This window comes from Aegilops tauschii, chromosome 3 (genome assembly GCF_002575655.3).
Source record: "Aegilops tauschii subsp. strangulata cultivar AL8/78 chromosome 3, Aet v6.0, whole genome shotgun sequence".
In the NCBI taxonomy this organism is placed as follows: domain Eukaryota; kingdom Viridiplantae; phylum Streptophyta; class Magnoliopsida; order Poales; family Poaceae; genus Aegilops; species Aegilops tauschii.
The window spans coordinates 464,091,954-464,107,322 of record NC_053037.3 but is presented as its reverse complement, the minus strand read 5'-3'; positions in this window follow the sequence as shown (position 1 = coordinate 464,107,322).

Genomic DNA, 15,369 nt, shown 5'->3' with positions numbered 1-15,369 from the left:
TAGACATACCCATATCTACTGAAGTCATCAGTGAGAGTGAGAACATAACGATATCCTCCGCGAGCCTCAACACTCATTGGACCGCACACATCGGTATGTATGATTTCCAATAAGTTGGTTGCTCGCTCCATTGTTCCGAAGAACGGAGTCTTGGTCATCTTACCCATGAGGCATGGTTCGCACGTGTCAAATGATTCATAATCAAGAGACTCCAAAAGTCCATCTGCATGGAGCTTCTTCATGCGCTTGACACCAATGTGACCAAGGCGGCAGTGCCACAAGTATGTGGGACTATCGTTATCAACTTTACATCTTTTGGTATTCACACTATGAATATGTGTAACATCACGTTCGAGATTCATCAAGAATAAACCATTGACCAACGGGGCATGACCATAAAACATATCTCTCATATAAATAGAACAACCATTATTCTCGGATTTAAATGAATAGCCATCTCGAATTAAACGAGATCCAGATACAATGTTCATGCTCAAAGCTGGCACTAAATAACAATTATTGAGGTTTAAAACTAATCCCGTAGGTAAATGCAGAGGTAGCGTGCCGCTGGCGATCACATCGACCTTGGAACCATTCCCGACGCGCATCGTCACCTCGTCCTTTGCCAGTCTCCGTTTATTCCGCAGTTCCTGTTTTGAGTTACAAATATGAGCAACCGCACCGGTATCAAATACCCAGGAGCTACTACGAGTACTGGTAAGGTACACATCAATACATGTATATCACATATACCTTTGGTGTTGCCGGCCTTCTTGTCCGCTAAGTATTTGGGGCAGTTCCGCTTCCAGTGATCACTTCCCTTGCAATAAAAGCACTCAGTCTCAAGCTTGGGTCCATTCCTTGGCTTCTTCCCGGTAACTGACTTACCGGGCGCGGCAACTCCCTTGCCGTCCTTCTTGAAGTTCTTCTTACCCTTGCCCTTCTTGAACTTAGTGGTTTTATTCACCATCAACACTTGATGTTCCTTTTTGATCTCCACCTCCGCTGATTTCAGCATTGAATATACCTTGGGAATGGTCTTTTCCATCCCCTGCATATTGAAGTTCATCACAAAGCTCTTGTAGCTTGGTGGAAGCGACTGAAGGATTCTGTCAATGACCGCGTCATCCGGGAGATTAACTCCCAGCTGAGACAAGCGGTTGTGTAACCCAGACATTCTGAGTATGTGCTCACTAACAGAACTATTTTCCTCCATTTTACAGCTGAAGAACTTGTCGGAGACTTCATATCTCTCGACCCGGGCATGAGCTTGGAAAACCATTTTCAGCTCTTCGAACATCTCATATGCTCCATGCTTCTCAAAACGCTTTTGGAGCCCCGGTTCTAAGCTGTAAAGCATGCCGCACTGAACGAGGGAGTAATCATCAGCACGTGATTGCCAAGCGTTCATAACGTCTTGGTTCTCTGGGATTGGTGCTTCACCTAGCGGTGCTTCTAGGACATAATCTTTCTTGGCATCTATGAGGATGATCCTCAGGTTCCGGACCCAGTCCGTATAGTTGCTGCCATCATCTTTCAGCTTGGTTTTCTCTAGGAACGCGTTGAAGTTGAGGACAACGTGGGCCATTTGATCTACAAGACATATTGTAAAGATTTTAGACTAAGTTCATGATAATTAAGTTCATCTAATCAAATTACTCAATGAACTCCCACTCAGATAGACATCCCTCTAGTCATCTAAGTGAAACATGATCCGAGTTAACTAGGCCGTGTCCGATCATCACGTGAAACGGACTAGTCAAGATCGGTGAACATCTCCATGTTGATCGTATCTTCTATACGACTCATGCTCGACCTTTCGGTCCTCCGTGTTCCGAGGCCATGTCTGTACATGCTAGGCTCGTCAAGTCAACCTAAGTGTATTGCGTGTGTTCCGAGGCCATGTCTGTACATGCTAGGCTCGTCAACACCCGTTGTATGCGAACGTTAGAATCTATCACACCCGATCATCACGTGGTGCTTCGAAACAACGAACCTTCGCAACGGTGCACAGTTAGGGGGAACACTTTCTTGAAATTATTATAAGGGATCATCTTACTTACTACCGTCGTTCTAAGCAAATAAGATGCAAAACATGATAAACATCACATGCAATCAAATAGTGACATGATATGGCCAATATCATTTTGCTCCTTTGATCTCCATCTTCGGGGCACCATGATCATCTTCGTCACCGGCATGACACCATGATCTCCATCATCATGATCTCCATCATTGTGTCTTCATGAAGTTGTCACGCCAACGATTACTTCTACTTCTATGGCTAACGCGTTTAGCAATAAAGTAAAGTAATTTACATGGCGTTATTCAATGACACGCAGGTCATACAAAAAATAAAGACAACTCCTATGGCTCCTGCCGGTTGTCATACTCATCGACATGCAAGTCGTGATTCCTATTACAAGAATATGATCAATCTCATACATCACATATATCATTCATCACATCTTCTGGCCATATCACGTCACAAGGCACATGCTGCAAAAACAAGTTAGACATCCTCTAATTGTTGTTGCAAGTTTTTACGTGGCTTGTATAGGTTTCTAGCAAGAACGTTTCTTACCTACGTAAAACCACAACGTGATATGCCAATTTCTATTTACCCTTCATAAGGACCCTTTTCATCGAATCCGTTCCGACTAAAGTGGGAGAGACAGACACCCGCTAGCCACCTTATGCAACTAGTGCATGTCAGTCGGTGGAACCTGTCTCACGTAAGCGTACGTGTAAGGTCGGTCCGGGCCGCTTCATCCCACAATAGCGCCGAAACAAGATAAGACTAGTAGCGGCAAGAAGAATTGGCAACATCTACGCCCACAACTGCTTTGTGTTCTACTCGTGCATAGTAACTACGCATAGGCCGGGCTCATGATGCCACTGTTGGGGATCGCAGCAGAATTTTAAAATTTCCTACGCATCACCAAGATCCATCTATGGAGTATACTAGCAACGAGGGGAAAGGAGTGCATCTACATACCCTTGTAGATCGCGAGCGGAACATTCCAATGAACGGGGTTGATGGAGTCGTACTCGCCGTGATCCAAATCACCGATGACCGAGTGCCGAACGGACGGCACCTCCGCGTTCAACACACGTACGGAGCAGCGATGTCTCCTCCTTCTTGATCCAGCAAGGGGGAAGGAGAGGTTGATGGAGATCCAGCAGCACGACGGCGTGGTGGTGGAAGTAGCGGGATCTCGGCAGGGCTTCGCCAAGCTTCTGGGAGAGGGAGAGGTGTTGCAGGGGGAGAGGGAGGCGCCGGGGGCTGTGGTGCTGCTGCCCTCCCTCCCCCCACTATTTATAGGCCCCCTGGAGGGGGGGCGCTGGCCCTGGAACCCATCTACATGGGGGGGGGGGGGCAGAGGCCAAGGCGGAAGGGGGGTGGCTTCCCCCCCAAGCCAAGTGGGGCGCCCCCACCCCTAGGGTTTCCAACCCTAGGCGCAGGGGGAGGCCCAAGGGGGGCGCCCCAGCCCACTAAGGGCTGGTTCCCTTCCCTCTTCAGCCCATGGGGCCCTCCGGGATAGGTGGCCCCACCCGGTGGACCCCCGGGACCCTTCCGGTGGTCCCGGTACAATACCGATAACCCCCGAAACTTTCCTGGTGGCCAAAACTGGACTTCCTATATATAATTCTTCACCTCCGGACCATTCCGGAACTCCTCGTGACGTCCGGGATCTCATCCGGGACTCTGAACAACTTTCGGGTTTCCGCATACTAATATTTCTATAACCCTAGCGTCACCGATCCTTAAGTGTGTAGACCCTACGGGTTCGGGAGACATGCAGACATGACCGAGACGCCTCTCCGGTCAATAACCAACAGCGGGATCTGGATACCCATGTTGGCTCCCACATGTTCCACGATGATCTCATCGGATGAACCACGATGTCGAGGATTCAATCAATCCCGTATACAATTCCCTTTGTCAATCGGTATGTTACTTGCCCGAGATTCGATCGTCGGTATCCCAATACCTTGTTCAATCTCGTTACCGGCAAGTCTCTTTACTCGTACCGTAATGCATGATCCCGTGGCTAACTCCTTAGTCACATTGAGCTCATTATGATGATGCATTACCGAGTGGGCCCAGAGATACCTCTCCGTCATACGGAGTGACAAATCCCAGTCTCGATCCGTGCCAACTCAACAGACACTTTCGGAGATACCCGTAGTGTACCTTTATAGTCACCCAGTTACGTTGTGACGTTTGGCACACCCAAAGCACTCCTACGGTATCCGGGAGTTGCACGATCTCATGGTCTAAGGAAAAAAATACTTGACATTGGAAAAGCTCTAGCAAACGAACTACACGATGTTTGAGCTATGCTTAGGATTGGGTCTTGTCCATCACATCATTCTCCTAATGATGTGATCGCGTTATCAATGACATCCAATGTCCATAGTCAGGAAACCATGACTATCTGTTGATCAACGAGCTAGTCAACTAGAGGCTTACTAGGGACACATTGTGGTCTATGTGTTCACACATGTATTACGGTTTCCGGATAACACAATTATAGCATGAACAATAGACAATTATCATGAACAAAGAAATATAATAATAACCATTTATTATTGCCTCTAGGGCATATTTCCAACAGTGCATGCATTGAAGACGTGGAGACATTTTCTCATCTTAAACCATTGTGAGGTGTACACGGATCACAAGAGTTTGAAGTACATTTTCACGCAGAAGGAGTTGAATCTCAGGAAAAGGAGATGGTTGGTGCTCATTAAGGATTATGATATGAGATTGCATTATCACCCAGGGAAGGCTAACGTAGTAGCTGATGCGTTGAGCCGCAAGAGCCATGTCAACACACTCATGACCGGAGAGTTACCCAAGGAGTTAGCAGAGGATCTTCGCGAACTATGTTTGGAAATAGTTCCAAGAGGCTTTGTAGCAGCATTGGAGATTCAGTCTACTTTGATGGATAAGATCAGAGAAGCTCAGAAGACAGACAAGGAGATTGCTGAGATAAAGGAAAGGATGAGCAAAGGAAAAGCCACGGGATTTCGTGAGGATGAGCACGATACCTTATGGTTTGAGGACCGCGTTTATGTGCCCAATGATCCGGAGATCAGGAAGTTGATTTTGCAAGAGGCCCATGATTCACCATATTCGATTCACCCAGGAAATACCAAGATGTACCTGGATTTAAAGGATAGTTTCTGGTGGACCGGAATGAAGAAGGATATTGCGGAGTATGTAGCAGTTTGTGATGTATGTCAGAGAGTGAAGGCAGAGCATCAGAAGCCAGCATGATTGCTACAACCATTGCCGATACCCGAATGGAAGTGGGATAAGCTAGGCATGGATTTTATCACGGGATTGCCCAGGACTCGTTCAGGCTATGACTCGATATGGGTTGTGGTCGATCGTTTGACGAAGGTAGCTCATTTCATCCCAGTGAAGACCACTTATACAAGTGCTAAGTTGGCAAAGATATACATGACCAGGATCGTATGTCTGCATGGAGTTCCGAGGACCATTGTATCAGATAGAGGAACCCAGTTTACTTCAAAGTTTTGGAATCAGTTGCATGAAACTTTGGGTACCAGGCTAGAGTTCAGTACAACCTTTCATCCACAGACAGACGGACAGACCGAGAGAGTCAATCAGATTTTGGAGGACATGCTGAGAGCTTGTGCGCTAGATTATGGATCTAGTTGGGACGACAATTTACCATGTGCAGAGTTTTCTTACAACAATAGCTACCAATCTAGTTTGAAGATGGCCCCTTTCGAAGCTCTGTACGGAAGGAGATGCAGGACACTGTTGTTGTGGGATGAAGTTGGAGACCGCCAGTTGTTTGGACAGATTTGATTAAAGAGTCTGAACAGAAGGCGAAGTTGATTCGCGATAGGCTCAAGGTAGCCCAGTCCAGGCAGAAGAGTTATGCGGATTCTAAACGCAAGGAGACAGTTTACGAAGTCGGAGACCGAGTGTATCTTCGAGTATCACCACTTCGAGGAGTGAAGCGCTTTGGAGTTAAGGGAAAGTTAGCGCCACGTTTTGTAGGACCATACAAAGTTTTGGAGCGTATGGGAGAAGTTGCTTACAAGTTGGAATTGCCCGAAGGATTGTCGGGAGTTCACGATGTGTTCCATGTTTCTCAGCTGAAGAAGTGCCACGCAGAGATGGCTGAGATACCATTGAGAGATACAGTGCCATTGGAAGCGATTCAGTTGGATAGTGATTTGACCTATGAGGAGAAACCAGTCAAGATTCTCGAATATGCCAGCCGAGTCACCCGCAGCAAGGTTATCAAGTTTTGCAAAGTTTAGTGGAGTCACCATACCGAGGATGAAGCCACCTGAGAGCGAGAGGAAGATCTACGGAAGGACCACTCTCACCTATTTTCTAGCCAACCCGAATCTCGAGGGCGAGATTCATCTTAAGAGGGGTAGGTTTGTAAAATCCCAAATTTTCAATTAGGAATGTTATACATTAGATCATCATGCATAACTTATTTTATTGCATTTTGTTTTGCGATCCTAGAAATTCTACGCAACTCAAGGACCCACGGAGAGAGTTGGGGATTTCGTTATTTTCATATTTGGGTTTTCTCAAATTTTGAAAATAGGATCATTTGTTTTAATTATTTTTCTCTCCGAAAATATTTCATATCAAAATATATGAGAGGGGATAATATGAATTCTCCAAAAATAATGAAATATCAGAGGAAAAATATTAAAAGCAAATATTTGATTTTATTCGATTTTATTTGAATTAGGAAAAATATGTGTTTTTCAAAATTGCATTTTAGGCCCAAATAAATGTTCATCTTGTTCTAAATATTTTATTTAGACAGAGAAAATTTGTTTTGGCATCTTTAGATTTTTATTTATTTTTTCTAGGATTTATTTAAGTTTCGGCGGAATGTTATTTAAAAAAACTGTTCGCGCGCCCGACTGGGCCGAAGGCCCAGCCGAGCCAGGCCAAGCCCGCGCCGCCGCCGTTTCCCGCACCGGCTCGGGACCGGAGTCCCGAGCGAAGCCGCCGCCGCCGCCCGAGTCCGGGAGGAGCACGCCTCCCGAGATGGCCCCTCCCCCAAGCCAGCCGCCCCCTCCCCTTAAATACCGCCGCCACCGACCCCTTCCACCACCGCCCGAGCCGCCCCGCCAAACCCCGTTGCCGCCCGAGCACCCCCCCCGCCCCACCGGAGCCCCGCCGAGGTAGATGCCCCGCCGCCGTCGGTTTTTGAGAGAAAACCGATTTGTTTTTTTCAGAAAACCCTAGTTTTCGTTTTTTTAATAGATCGGTTTTATTTTCGGTTTATTTATTTTGCGGACGTTCGTCCATACGTTCGTTTTAATGAACGGTTTTCGTCGTTTAACCGCAGACAGCGAACGTTCGTTCGTTAGCCTGTTCGTCAGTTTTTCTTTTTCTCGGGTTTTTCCGCGATTATTTTCGATCGCGATTTCTGATCCGATTTTCGCTTTAGTATAACTTTTCGCTCGTTTATCGGAATCAGGCTATTCAAGCACCTAGAGTTTCATCTCGAAACCCTCTTTCTGTTTAACCAACCTAAACAAGTTTTTGCTACTGTAAAATTTGACTTAGGTCCAGATTAGTAAACGAAGCTTGTTTCTTTCGCCGTTTGAGTTTCGTTGCTTCGTTCGATTTGATTCTTTTTGCAAACCGGAGTTCTTAATTTGAACTTTCTGGTTGGATCTCTTATTTCGAGTTTTACCCGTGCACCCTTGCTTGATTGCTTATGTATGTATTGTTTGTTTGGGATAGAGTACCCAGAGTGCGAAGCGTGCTACTACGAGTCTCTAGGTTTCACGGATCATCAGCAAGGCAAGTAACACTTTGATCATACCTCTTTACCACCCAGTTTTATTGCATTAGATCAATCCTCAAAACAATTGCATGATTAGGATCTGATTAATATGTGGGTTTTGGGAAGTAGATGAGGTAGTACCTATTGCCCTGCATTCAAACCATTGGGAGTTACTTCTACGTTTGCTTATATTGCTATGCTATGCTCGTAGACGTCGATTGGGTTTGAGTGAATTTTTCCATGACAGATGTGAGATTGTTAATTAATGGTTCAACTTAAGGTGGCTACTTAAATAAACAACTAGGTGGATTGAGGCACCTGGAGAACCCACTGTTGCCTGTATTTTTGGATATCCCGGAGTACCCGTGTGATCATCCTATGGACCGCCACCCAGGCTCAAAGGGATCATGAGATTATTCATTCTAGAAACTTCTGTGTGCAGCCACATGCTACTATGGGCTCTAGCATAGTTGAGTAGGTTACATGACCTCTTGAAGAGGTGGGCTAGCAGATGTAGGGGAAAGTAGGTGTAACTGTCCACCCGGAGTAAAGAGTATTGTTTCTGAAAGACTGTGTCTCGGTCATCCGTTTCTCAAACACCATGTAGTGCGAGAAATCAAGCGGAGGCGATCGAGTCTTGTGGGGAAAACTGCTCAAACCTCTGCAGAGTGTACAATCTAATCATGGTTAGCCGTGTCCCCGGTTATGGACATCTTGAGTATCTAGTTCTTGGATTATCATGTGAATCTCATCATCATGTTACTTAATTTAATTTGATTGGGTTAATCACGTTCTTAATTGGGATTGAGTTGGAGGTACCTTCTCAATGTTTAACAACCACCATGATAGTTAAATAAAATTTATTCCTTTGTTGTAGGGAAAAATTTGCTTTTCGCAAAACTGTAACCATAGAGCTTTCCACCAGCCAAATATGCATGTAGTCATAGCATTATTCTGTTCATTACTCTCTATGTGTTACTTTGCCAGCATATTCCATGTGCTGGCCCGTTTTCGGGAAGCAACGTTCATGTTGCAGACTTTTCAGACGACGAGTAAGGTGCCATAGGTCGTGGTCTTATACTCAGTGATGCCGTTGGAGTTGATGGACTCACTTTATCTTCCAAGCCTTCCGCTATTATCGTTTTTAGATGGCCTTAAGCCATATTTATTGTATTAAGTTCTCTCTTGAGACTATTCGATGTAATAAGTGTGTGATTGCTACTCTGTTATAAATCCTTCAAGTACTGTGCGTGTCAGCATTACCGATCCAGGGATGACACTGATGCACAGAGACTGGACTGTTTGAGGTCTGGTCGCTACATCCACGTACCCTCGTAGACCGTAAGCGGAAGCGTTATGACAACGCGGTTGATGTAGTCGTACGTCTTCATGATCCGACCGATCCTAGTACCGAAAGTACGGCACCTCCGTGATCTGCACACGTTCGGCTCGGTGACGTCCCACGAACTCTCGATCCAGCTGAGTGTTGAGGGAGAGCTTCGTCAGCACGACGGCGTGATGACGGTGATGATGAACCTACCGGCACAGGGCTTCGCCTAAGCACTGCAACGATATGATCGAGGTGGATTATGGTGGAGGGGGGCACCGCACACGGCTAAGAGATCAATGATCAACTTGTGTGTCTATGGGGTTCCCCCCTCCCCCGTATATAAAGGAGTGGAGGAGGGGGGAGGGCCGGCCCTCTATGGTGCGCCCTGGAGGAGTCCTACTCCCACCGGGAGTAGGATCCCCCCTTCCCTAGTTGGACTAGGAGAGAAGGAAGGGGAAGAGAGGGAGGAAGGAAAGGGGGGCGCCGCCCCCTTCCTATTCCAATTCGGACCAAAGGGGGAGGGGCGCGCGGCCTGCCCTGGCTGCCCCTCTGTCTCTCTCCATTAAAGCCCATTAGGGCCCATATACTCCCCGGGGGGTTCCGGTAACCCCCCGGTACTCCGGTATATGCCCGAACTTTCTCGAAACCTTTCCGATGTCCAAATAAGTCATCCAATATATCGATCTTTATGGCTCGACCATTTCAAGACTCCTCGTCATGTCCGTGATCTTATCCGGGACTCCGAACTACCTTCGGTACATCAAAAGACATAAACTCATAATACCGATCGTCACCGAACGTTAAGCGTGCGGACCCTACGGGTTCGAGAACTATGTAGACATGACCGAGACTCATCTCCGGTCAATAACCAATAGCGGAACCTGGATGCTCATATTGGTTCCCACATATTCTACGAAGATTTTTATCGGTCAAACCGCATAACAACATACGTTGTTCCCTTTGTCATCGGTATGTTACTTGCCCGAGATTCGTTCGTCGGTATCTCAATACCTAGTTCAATCTCGTTACCGGCAAGTCTTTTTACTCGTTCCGTAATGCATCATCCCGCAACTAACACATTAGTCACATTGCTTGCAAGGCTTATAGTGATGTACATTACCGAGAGGGCCCAGAGATACCTCTCCGACAATCGGAGTGACAAATCCTAATCTCGATCTATGCCAACTCAACAAACACCACTGGAGACACCTGTAGAGCACCTTTATAATCACCCAATTACGTTGTGACGTTTGGTAGCACACAAAATATTCCTCCGGTATTCGGGAGTTGCATAATCTCATAGTCATAGGAACATGTATAAGTCATGAAGAAAGCAATAGCAACATACTAAACGATCAAGTGCTAAGCTAACGGAATGGGTCAAGTCAATCACATAATTCTTTAATGATGTGATCCCGTTAATCAAATGACAACTCACGTCTATGGCTCGGATACTTAACCATCTATGATTCAACGAGCTAGCCAATTAGAGGCATACTAGTGACACTCTGTTTGTCTATGTATTCACACATGTACTAATTTTCCGGTTATTACAAGTCTAGCATGAATAATAAACATTTATCATGATATAAGGAGATATAAATAACAACTTTATTATTGCCTCTAGGGCATATTTCCTTCAGTCTCCCACTTGCACTAGAGTCAATAATCTAGATTACACAGTAATGATTCTAACACCCATGGTGTCTTGGTGCTGGTCATGTTTTGCGCGTGAGAGAGGCTTAGTCAACGGGTCTGCAACATTCAGATCTGTATGTATCTTGCAAATCTCTATGTCACCCTCCTTGACTCGGTCGCGGATGGAATTGAAGCGTCTCTTGATGTGCTTGGTTCTCTTGTGAAATCTGGATTCCTTTGCCAAGGCAATTGCACCCGTATTGTCACAAAAGATTTTCATTAGACCCGATGCACTAGGTATGACACCTAGATCGGATATGAACTCCTTCATCCAGACTCCTTCATTTGCTGCTTTCGAAACATCTATGTACTCCGCTTCACACGTAGATCCCGCCAAGACGCTTTGCTTAGAACTGCACCAACTGACAGCTCCACCGTTCAATATAAACACGTATCTGGTTTGTGACTTAGAGTCATCCGGATCAGTGTCAAAGCTTGCATCGACGTAACCATTTACAACGAGCTCTTTGTCACCTCCATAAATGAGAAACATATCCTTAGTCCTTTTCAGGTATTTCAGGATGTTCTTGACCACTGTCCAGTGATCCACTCCTGGATTACTTTGGTACCTCCCTACTAAACTAATAGCATGGCACACATCAGGTCTGGTACACAGCATTGCATACATGATAGAACCTATGGCAGAAGCATATGGAATGACTTTCATTTTCTTTGTATCTTCTGTAGTGGTCAGGCATTGAGTCTGACTCAACTTCACACCTTGTAACACAGGCAAGAACCCTTTCTTTGCTTGATCCATTTTGAACTTCTTCAAAACTTTATCAAGGTATGTGCTTTGTGAAAGTCCAAATAAGCGTCTTGATCTATCTCTATAGATCTTGATGCCCAATATATAAGCAACTTCACCGAGGTCTTTCATTGAAAAACTCTTGTTCAAGTATCCTTTTATGCTATCCAGAAATTCTATATCATTTCCAATCAACAATATGTCATCCACATATAATATTAGAAATGCTACAGAGCTCCCACTCACTTGTAAATACAGGATTCTCCGAAAGTCTGTATAAAACCATATGCTTTGATCACACTATCAAAACGTTTATTCCAACTCTGAGATGCTTGCACTAGTCCATAAATGGATCGCTGGAGTTTGCACACTTTGTTAGCATCCTTTGGATTGATAAAACCTTCAGGTTGCATCATATACAACTCTTCTTCCAGAAATCCATTCAGGAATGCAGTCTTTACATCCATTTGCCAAATTTCATAATCATAAAATGCAGCAATTGCTAACATGATTCGGACGGACTTAAGCATCGCTACGGGTGAGAAAGTCTCATCATAGTCAACTCCTTGAACTTGTCGAAAACCTTTTGCAACAAGTCGAGCTTTGTAGACAGTAACATTACCGTCAGCGTCAGTCTTCTTCTTGAAGATCCATTTATTCTCGATGGCTTGCCGATCATCGGGCAAGTCAACCAAAGTCCACACTTTGTTCTCATACATGGATCCCATCTCAGATTTCATGGCCTCAAGCCATTTTGTGGAATCTGGGCTCATCATCGCTTCCTCATAGTTCGTAGGTTCGTCATGGTCAAGTAACATGACCTCCAGAACTGGATTACCGTACCACTCTGGTGCGGATCTTACTCTACTTGACCTACGAGGTTTAGTAGTAACTTGATCTGAAGTTATATGATCATCATCATTAGCTTCCTCACTAATTGGTGTAGGAGTCACAGGAACTGATTTCTGTGATGAACTACTTTCCAATAAGGGAGCAGGTACAGTTACCTCATCAAGTTCTATTTTCCTCCCACTCACTTCTTTCGAGAGAAACTCCTTCTCTAGAAAGGATCCATTCTTAGCAACGAATGTCTTGCCTTCGGATCTGTGATAGAAGGTGTACCCAACAGTCTCCTTTGGGTATCCTATGAAGACACATTTTTTCAATTTGGGTTCGAGCTTATCAGGTTGAAGCTTTTTCACAAAAGCATCGCAGCCCCAAACTTTAAGAAACGACAACTTGGGTTTCTTGCCAAACCACAGTTCATAAGGTGTCGTCTCAACGGATTTAGGTGGTGCCCTATTTAACGTGAATGCAGCCGTCTCTAAAGCATAACCCCAAAACGATAGCGGTAAATCAGTAAGAGACATCATAGATCGCACCATATCTAATAAAGTGCGGTTATGATGTTCGGACACACCATTACGTTGTGGTGTTCCGGGTGGCATGAGTTGCGAAACTATTCCGCATTGTTTCAAATGAATACCAAACTCGTAACTCAAATATTCTCCTCCGCGATCAGATCGTAGAAACTTTATTATCTTGTTATGATGATTTTCCACTTCACTCTGGAATGCTTTGAACTTTTCAAATGTTTCAGACTTATGCTTCGTCAAGTAGATATACCCATATCTGCTCAAATCATCTGTGAATGTGAGAAAATAACGATACCCGCCGCGAGCCTCAATATTCATCGGACCACATACATCAGTATGTATGATTTCCAACAAATCTGTTGCTCGCTCCATTATTCCGGAGAACGGAGTTTTAGTCATCTTGCCCATGAGGCATGGTTCGCAAGTACCAAGTGATTCATAATCAAGTGATTCCAAAAGTCCATCGGAATGGAGTTTCTTCATGCGCTTTACACCAATATGACCTAAACGGCAGTGCCAAAAATATGTTGCACTATCATTAATAACTCTGCATCTTTTGGCTTCAATATTATGAATATGTGTGTCACTACTATCGAGATTCAACAAAAATAGACCATTCTTCAAGGGTGCATGAGTAAAAGATATTACTCATATAAATAGAAAACCATTATTCTCAGATTTAAATGAATAACCGTCTCGCATCAAACAAGATCCAGATATAATGTTCATGCTCAACGCTGGCACCAAATAACAATTATTCAGGTCTAAAACTAATCCCGAAGGTAGATGAAGAGGTAGCGTGCCGACGGTGATCACATCGTCTTTGGAACCATTTCCCACGCGCATCGTCACCTCGTCCTTAGCCAATCTTCGCTTAATCCGTAGTCCCTATTTCGAGTTGCAAATATTAGCAACAGAACCAGTATCAAATACCCAGGCACTACTGCGAGAGGTACACATCAATAACATGTATATCACATATACCTTTGTTCACCTTGCCATCCTTCTTATCCGCCAAATACTTGGGTCAGTTCCGCTTCCAGTGACCAGTCCCTTTGCAGTACAAGCACTCAGTCTCAGGCTTAGGTCCAGACTTGGGCTTCTTCACTTGAGCAGCAACTTGCTTGCTGTTCATCTTGAAGTTCCCCTTCTTCCCTTTACCCTTTTTCTTGAAACTGGTGGTCTTGTTGACCATCAAAACTTGATGCTCTTTCTTGATTTCTACCTCCGCAACCTTTACCATTGCGAAGAGCTCGGGAATTGTCTTATCCATCCCTTGCAAATTATAGTTCATCACGAAGCTCTTGTAGCTTGGTGGCAATGATTGAAGAATTCTGTCAATGACACTATCATCAGGAAGATTAACTCCCAGTTGAATCAAGTGATTGTTATACCCAGACATTTTGAGTATATGCTCACTGACAGAACTATTCTCCTCCATTTTGCAGCTGTAGAACTTATTGGAGACTTCATATCTCTCAATCCGGGCATTTTCTTGAAATATTAACTTCAACTCCTCGAACATCTCATATGCTCCATGACGTTCAAAACGTCGTTGAAGTCCCGGTTCTAAGCCGTAAAGCATGGCACACTGAACTATCGAGTAGTCATCAGCTTTGCTCTGCCAGGCGTTCACAATGTCCAGCGTTGCTCCTGCAGCGGGTCTTGCACCTAGCGGCGCTTCCAGGACGTAATTCTTCTGTGCAGCAATGAGGATAATCCTCAAGTTACGGCCCAGTCCGTGTAGTTTCTACCATGATCTTTCAACTTAGCTTTCTCTAGGAACGCATTAAAATTCAAAGGAACAGTAGCACGGGCCATTGATCTACAACAACATAGACATGCAAAATACTATCAGGTACTAAGTTCATGATAAATTAAAGTTCAATTAATCATATTACTTAAGAACTCCCACTTAGATAGACATCCCTCTAATCATCTAAGTGATCACGTGATCCAAATCAACTAAACCATGTTCGATCATCACGTGAGATGGAGTAGTTTTCAATGCTGAACATCACTATGTTGATCATATCTACTATATGATTCACGCTCGACCTTTCGGTCTTAGTGTTCCGAGGCCATATCTGCATATGCTAGGCTAGTCAAGTTTAACCCGAGTATTGCGTGTGCAAAACTGGCTTGCACCCGTTGTATGTGAACGTAGAGCTTATCACACCCGATCATCACGTGGTGTCTCGGCACGACGAACTTTCACAACGGTGCATACTCAAGGAGAACACTTGTACCTTGAAATTTAGTGAGAGATCATCTTATAATGCTACCGCCGAACTAAGCAAAATAAGATGCATAAAGGATAAACATCACATGCAATCAATATAGTGATATGATATGGCCATCATCATCTTGTGTCTTTGATCTCCATCTCCAAAGCACCGTCATGAT